At 37.5% G+C, this 6,763-nt stretch overlaps 1 long non-coding RNA gene across 1 annotated transcript in view; it reads right to left on the bottom strand.

Annotated features, from left to right (window-relative positions):
- The window catches only part of LOC141386417 (uncharacterized), an 86,647-nt gene extending 81,153 nt beyond the window's left edge, over positions 1 to 5,494 (bottom strand). Inside the window, exon 1 of the long non-coding RNA XR_012408370.1 lies at positions 4,956 to 5,494. This is a non-coding gene — a long non-coding RNA (uncharacterized lncRNA). The remainder of the gene's footprint in view (positions 1 to 4,955) is intronic.
- Positions 5,495 to 6,763: the final 1,269 nt, after the last annotated feature.

A 6,763-nucleotide genomic window follows, 5' to 3' on the forward strand; every position in this document is an offset into this window, starting at 1 on the left:
TGTCAAGGAAGAAATATTGCGATGTGCAAAGTTTAGATAGAATCGATTACTCTCTTCGTGAGAAACATATAGTATGCACCATTTTAGCGAAAATTTTTGAACTTTTATGGCGGAGGTACCGATATGACTTAAACTTAAAATATTACGAGATCCAAAACTTTGACCATATCAGCTAATCCATCCATAAAAGCTGAGGGTACAATTATACTGAGCAACACTGAAAATGCAAACAACTTCTAATAGACATTTTTCGTTTGGACTTCACATATCCGGTTCGAATTTTATGGCATCATCTAAACCAGTCTAAAACGACCTTTTTTCGCATTATTTGTTTCCAGTCTTTAGCAATATTGTAGCCCGACCTCAGACAGCAGCATTTATATGTCATACAAAATAATCGATTAACTATATAAAATTTTACATCATTTCTGAAATTCTAGTCAATAGCTGCTAAGCCATTGGGAGCTGAACCATGTTACCTTTACAGGAAAATTTTCAAAAAGTACGCTTAACAATCCCTTGGAACATTGTGAATATATAAAATGCTTCCTTCATGTTGTTCCGGCAGTATGGACGTGCTGCGTGCCAGAAAGCCCGTAATGCTGACGACATTTTCTGAGTATTTCAGTCATGCAAAACTTCTCTATAAGTGGTGTCTAAGACACAACGTTTGGACTTGGTGATACACAGTAAGCCCCATTCATTGAGCTAATATGAATCGGGGCGCACTCATTGATATCATCCCTTCTGCGATGTTTGTGGAACAATAATGTATGTATATGTTATGGCATGTCCATAGATATATTTTTTTTATTTTTTTTTTTGTTATAATCAGGTAAAACTACCACCGGCAAAAATGTCAAAACTATCCTCAATCAGTCCTTAATCTGCACTAAAATGTTGTGGAGGAGTTGCGAAGGAGTTGTACAATATCAGTCCATCCTCGAACTTGATTTGAATTTGAGAGAAATATTATGATGGGCAAAGTTAGGATCAATCGGGTTACAATTCGAGAGTTACCGTGCTGAGTTGTCATTTTAATTTACAGCCGCAAGGAATTTTAGATCTTTATATTTAGTGTCAGTCGGCTTTGCCGACAGATATATACCCTCAGACAATGTGAAGTGAAACTTTCACCTACGGACAGATCGAATGTATTTAAGGTTTCTTCAGAATTTTGTGGCCCTTTTTGGACATTTGAACTTGCCGACAAAAATCTGGATTAGGAATTAACTGCACTAAGACACAAATGTTGAACTTTTGTGGGTGAGGTACCCTTAGGGAGCCATTTTAGAAGTTAAACTAAATTTTGACAAAATATAAGGAGATCCAAAGTTTGGAACAAATTGGTTGCCCAATTCAAGTGATATCGACATGGCATTTTAGTGGCATTTTTTTAAATATTGGGGAGAAGTACCGGAAGTTGTGGACCGGTATTGCCCCATGAAACCAAATTTGGATATAATATGACAAAGACTCAATGATGGACCAAATCGGTTGAAAATATAGTGACATAGGGGTTTTTTACACCTTTCGGGCTATTTTCCCAAGAAATATAGACTTGCCCCTAAAAAACTTTTCCCGTGGTAATGGAGGTAGCGAATTCAAATCGCTTCAACAAAAATCAAAGTGATTCGAGAGCATGTCTTAAATTGAACTTATCCGAAATTTTGTGTGGGAGGTACCCGATGGAGTGGACAAATATAGTCCATATTTGAACCTGATCTATATCTGGTAGACATATTTGGATGTGTAAACTATAGACCAATAACCACTTCCATCCAGAGTTATCGTGCGCAATATTTCTGGACATTTTTGAACTTATGTGGGGGAGGTAACTGAAGGAGTGGACCGATGTGGCTTATCTTCAGACTTAAACTATGTTTGGGCAAAATATTACTAAGACCAAATTTTGGACCGAATCGGTAAATCCGTTCGAGAGTTATCTTGCGCTCCAACCACCTCACACGGTGTCATAGGGTTTTTTTGCAACTTTCAGGCTATTTTCTCAGGATGTATAGACTTGCCCCTGATGAAACTTGTACCGTCGTATGGAGGCAGTGAATACAAGTTGCTTAAACAAAAATCAAAGCGATTCGAGAGATGGCTCTAAACTGAACTTTTCCGAAATTTTATGTGGGAGGTACCCGAAAGAGTGGACCGATATAATCCATATTCGAACTTGATGTATGCCTAGAGGTAGTATTACTATATGTAAAGTTTGGTTCAATTCGGTTACTCCCTTCGAGAGTTATCGTGCGCACCAGCCAGCCAGACACACAGACGGGCAGACGAACAGACAGACAGACGGACGGACATTGCTAGATTTACTCAAAATTGTCTGAAACGCATATCGTACAAACATACTTGGGGTCTAAAACCATTATTTCGATGAGACACATTTTTGGTCGTATCAAAGTGTAAATACCCTCTTTAGCCTAAAGGTTGAGGGTATAAATAGAGATAGAGAGTTCCCCAAGGTGCGGAACTGTTTAATCCTTTATTCCACCCCCTCCAGACGGCATTGACATCGGAATGTATGCGGATGATTGTACAAACTTGGCGTCAGGTACCTACCCTGATGTCATTTGTGAAATGCTTAATTTCTATTTGATATCTATCAAATATCCGCCACTAAATCTACAAACACTCTGTTCATTACACGGTCGATGGTAGCACAATTCCGATCATAAACTACCCCTGCGGTAGCCACCGTATTGAAGAAGGTCAGCGATTCAATATCTGACAAGAGCCACTGTGGTGCAGTGGTAGGCACTTCCGCCCTGCACTCAGAAAGTTTGCAGTTAAATACATGATCCTCAGTGTAATGTTGGGTTACATTTCCTGAGTATTTCAGCCATGAAAAACTTCTCTACAAGTGGTGTCGTTAGATACGCCGTTCGACTTCACGGTAAAAAGTAGGTCTCATATCATTGAGTCAATATGAATCGGCGTGCACTCATTGATATGTGAGAAGTCTTCCCTGTCCCTTCGGGAATGTTGTGGGATATGTATGTATGTAATATTCCTGATCACAAATTAATTTTTCCCCACAGGCCTCCCACTTTTCTGCCAATAGCCAATGATCTATTTAAGCCTTAACTTCTTCTAGATCCCAAGTGGAAGTTGTGTGAAATTACTACCTCCTACCTACTCAAATATTTGAAGCCCCCATGGCATGGCTTAAGTTTGCAGTTTTTCCTTCTTATTGTTGTTGACTCCCTGGAGTGCTGCCTGTCATAATCCGTTCTATGAATTTCCCTTTTTTCGCAAAAAGAATTCATCCAAAAAAATGACGTAAAATTTATGAAAGTTTATAGTTTTCGTTGTTGTTTTTTCTGTTAGTCTTTCTCTCATTTTCTACTCTCTCACTTTGTGTGTTGTGTGCCTTTTTAACATGGATTCTCCTGAAAGTTTCCTTCTTCATGATTATCCTTATTGTTTGTAGTTGTTATATTTGTCCTTTGTTATTGTTGTTTTTGGTGGTCGGTCGTCAGTCAAACCAAATCGAATTTATGAATGTTGCCACTACTTTTTGTTGTTGTGTTTGATGTCATTGATGATTATTTATTTGTTTGTGGGTGGGTGGGTGGTTTGATTGGTTGGTTGTTTGGTGGAGGTGTGGAATGGCTTGTGGAGATTTGGATTTATGGATTTCTAGGATACGGGGACAATCAATTTTGATTTGTTTGTTGTTTCATTTTACTTACTTCACTGTCTTCTCAACTTGTAAATGTTTGCTAAGTCCCAATTTACATTGGGCGAGTTTACTTGCGGCAATTGTCATTTTGTAGGAGAGAGAGGTGAGGCATATGGTAACCCTTTGCCTCTCAGCACCCTCTCTCACCTACAAACTGACAATTGCCGCAAGTAAACTCGCCTAATGTAACTTGGGACTAATTTTACCCAAGGAAACTAACCCAGTCAACAATCAAGCAAACAAAACACACACATCCACACATACATACGTATGTATATACAAATATATATTTTGTTGATTATGTAATTATAGTTGTTGGTGTTGTTGGTTTTATTGTCTTGTAGTTGCTGTTTTTTTCATTCTTTCTTTTGCTTTTTTGTTCAATCACTTCACATTCACTTTTAGCACACACAGATGATACACCAACACATCGACCACCACCTACCTATACCAGGTTGATTTGGAAGCTATCTACGGGTATATTGAATATGACCGATACTGAGCGACTGATGATTGAGTTCGTCATCGTTTTGCCTGCCTTCTTTCCGTTATGTTTGTTGGTCTTGGTTGGGGGATTTTCTTATCAGAAGGACACAACCGAAAAAAAATTGAAAGATTATTTTGTCAAAATTTTGTTTCTTTTTTTTTGCACAAACTTTTAGCCTTTATTCTTCAATAACACGATTTCTCTGTGTGTGTTTCTTTTGTAGTGGCACTTATATAAAAGGTTAAATCCATAACCAAGGCAAAAAATTGGCTATTGCAGCATTTAAGGATTTTTGGCTTTCATGCCACACTTTGTTGGCCTTTCTCGGCTGCCTGCCTGGTCGGGTTTAAGGGTCAACTTTTTATTTAATTTTTTTGTTTCCTTAAAATGGAAACTATTCTTTTTTGCTCGGTTTTGTTGTTGTTGTTTTTTGTTCTGTGTGTTATAAAACACTTTAAAATTTCAAGGTGCCTTTTTGCTTAACCCACATGAGAGGAGAAACATAATCACACAACACAGAGGCTCTCGTCATTCGAACCCACAACCAAACACACACTCGCACACTTTCAAAGCCGAGAAAAGGACGAGAATTTCACTTTTCATTTAACGATTTTTCACCCTCAAGTAAGTGTGTGCCACACAACGAAGGCAAAACTTTTCATTTCATTTATTCACACACACACACACGAAGAGCGAGAGACACACACATATTTACACACATTTATACATTGCACTTCTCTACCAAGAAAAAAAAACTACAAATTTTACCAGAAATTAAAGGATTTATTTCACTTTTCATGCAAAGGAATTTCAAACAAAATTGTTTCACTTTTTTCTAAAATATTTCTTTTTCAGTTATTTAACGTGGGTTCTACGTCGCAGCGTTTTTCCGTTTTTATTTAGCCACCAGCTTCAAATTCATTAACATTTTCTTTTTCATTCCGTTTTTGCTCATCGAGTAGTTTCCTTATTAAATTTATATAACAATTTCAAAACGGTTTTATGTTGAGGTTTTTCATAAATTTTCATAACTCCATTAGCGTAACTTCACTTTGTTTTGAGTTTTTAACGGAAAATTGTGACCATTTTTCCTTTTGTTATTCAATCAAATTCAAGAAATTCCTTTAGTTCCTCGTTTTATTTCTTTCCTTATTTTTTCACTTTGAGGTGTTATTTTTTTTTTTTTTTCTTTTTCTATTATTTGATTCGCTTCGCTTGCTCGCTATTTTTCGACGTTGACGTTACGGATGGCCCACGAGTAATAAAAAGCTGACATTCATTCTCATCGTGTTTCAACTGTTCATTTCATTGTTATCCTGCCTTTTTGTGCTTCTTCTTGTTGTACGTTTTCTTCCTCTAGTTCTCTCTCTCTCTCACGTATTCCAAAAATCAATATTTGTTGAGGAGAGTAGGAATCCTTTTGGTTGAAAGCTTTTATTCGAAAGGAGCTTTATTTTCGTTCACAACACATGTTAGTTGTGACAGGTGTATGGCCGAGCGGTTACTCGCCAAAGAGCAAGGCGAAGGGTAACGTGATTTGGTCATCACAAAAATACACACGGAGAATATTTGGGCCTTCCCAGTGAGAACCAAGTGGACTTTTCATGAACTCTATACAAAAAAAACGACTCCTGACAGCATGTCTTTTATACAGGAAAAGACTCCTGCCGCCATCTCCTCTAAAGAGAAAAAGACTCTTGACGCCATCACCTCTAAGGAGAAAATGACTCCTGACGTCATATATTCTAGAATAAATGACTCCTGACGTCATATATTCTAGAACAAATGACTCCTGACGTCATCTATTCTAGAATAAATGACTCCTGACGTCATCTATTCTAGAACAAATGACTCCTGACGTCATCTATTCTAGAATAAATGACTCCTGACGTCATCTATTCTAGAACAAATGACTCCTGACGTCATCTTTTCTAGAATAAATGACTCCTGGCGTCATCTATTCTAGAACAAATGACTCCTGACGTCATCTTTTCTAGAACAAATGACTCCTGACGTCATCTTTTCTAGAATAAATGACTCCTGACGTCATCTATTCTAGAATAAATGACTCCTGACGTCATCTTTTCTAGAATAAATGACTCCTGACGTCATCTATTCTAGAATAAATGACTCCTGACGTCATCTATTCTAGAATAAATGACTCCTGACGTCATCTATTCTAGAATAAATGACTCCTGACGTCATCTATTCTAGAATAAATGACTCCTGACGTCATCTATTCTAGAATAAATGACTCCTGACGTCATCTATTCTAGAATAAATGACTCCTGACGTCATCTATTCTAGAATAAATGACTCCTGACGTCATCTATTCTAGAATAAATGACTCCTGACGTCATCTATTCTAGAATAAATGACTCCTGACGTCATCTATTCTAGAATAAATGACACCTGACGTCATCTATTCTAGAATAAAGGACTCCTGACGTCAACTATTCTAGAGTAAATGACTCCTGACGTCATCTACTCTACAGTAAATGGCTCCTGACTTCTGACGTCATTTACCCTAGAGTAAATGACTTCTGACGTCATTTACTTTAGAGTAAATGACTCCT

The sequence above is a fragment of the Musca autumnalis genome, unplaced genomic scaffold (assembly GCF_047663935.1).
Source record: "Musca autumnalis isolate F117 unplaced genomic scaffold, ASM4766393v1 scaffold_5, whole genome shotgun sequence".
Classification (NCBI taxonomy): domain Eukaryota; kingdom Metazoa; phylum Arthropoda; class Insecta; order Diptera; family Muscidae; genus Musca; species Musca autumnalis.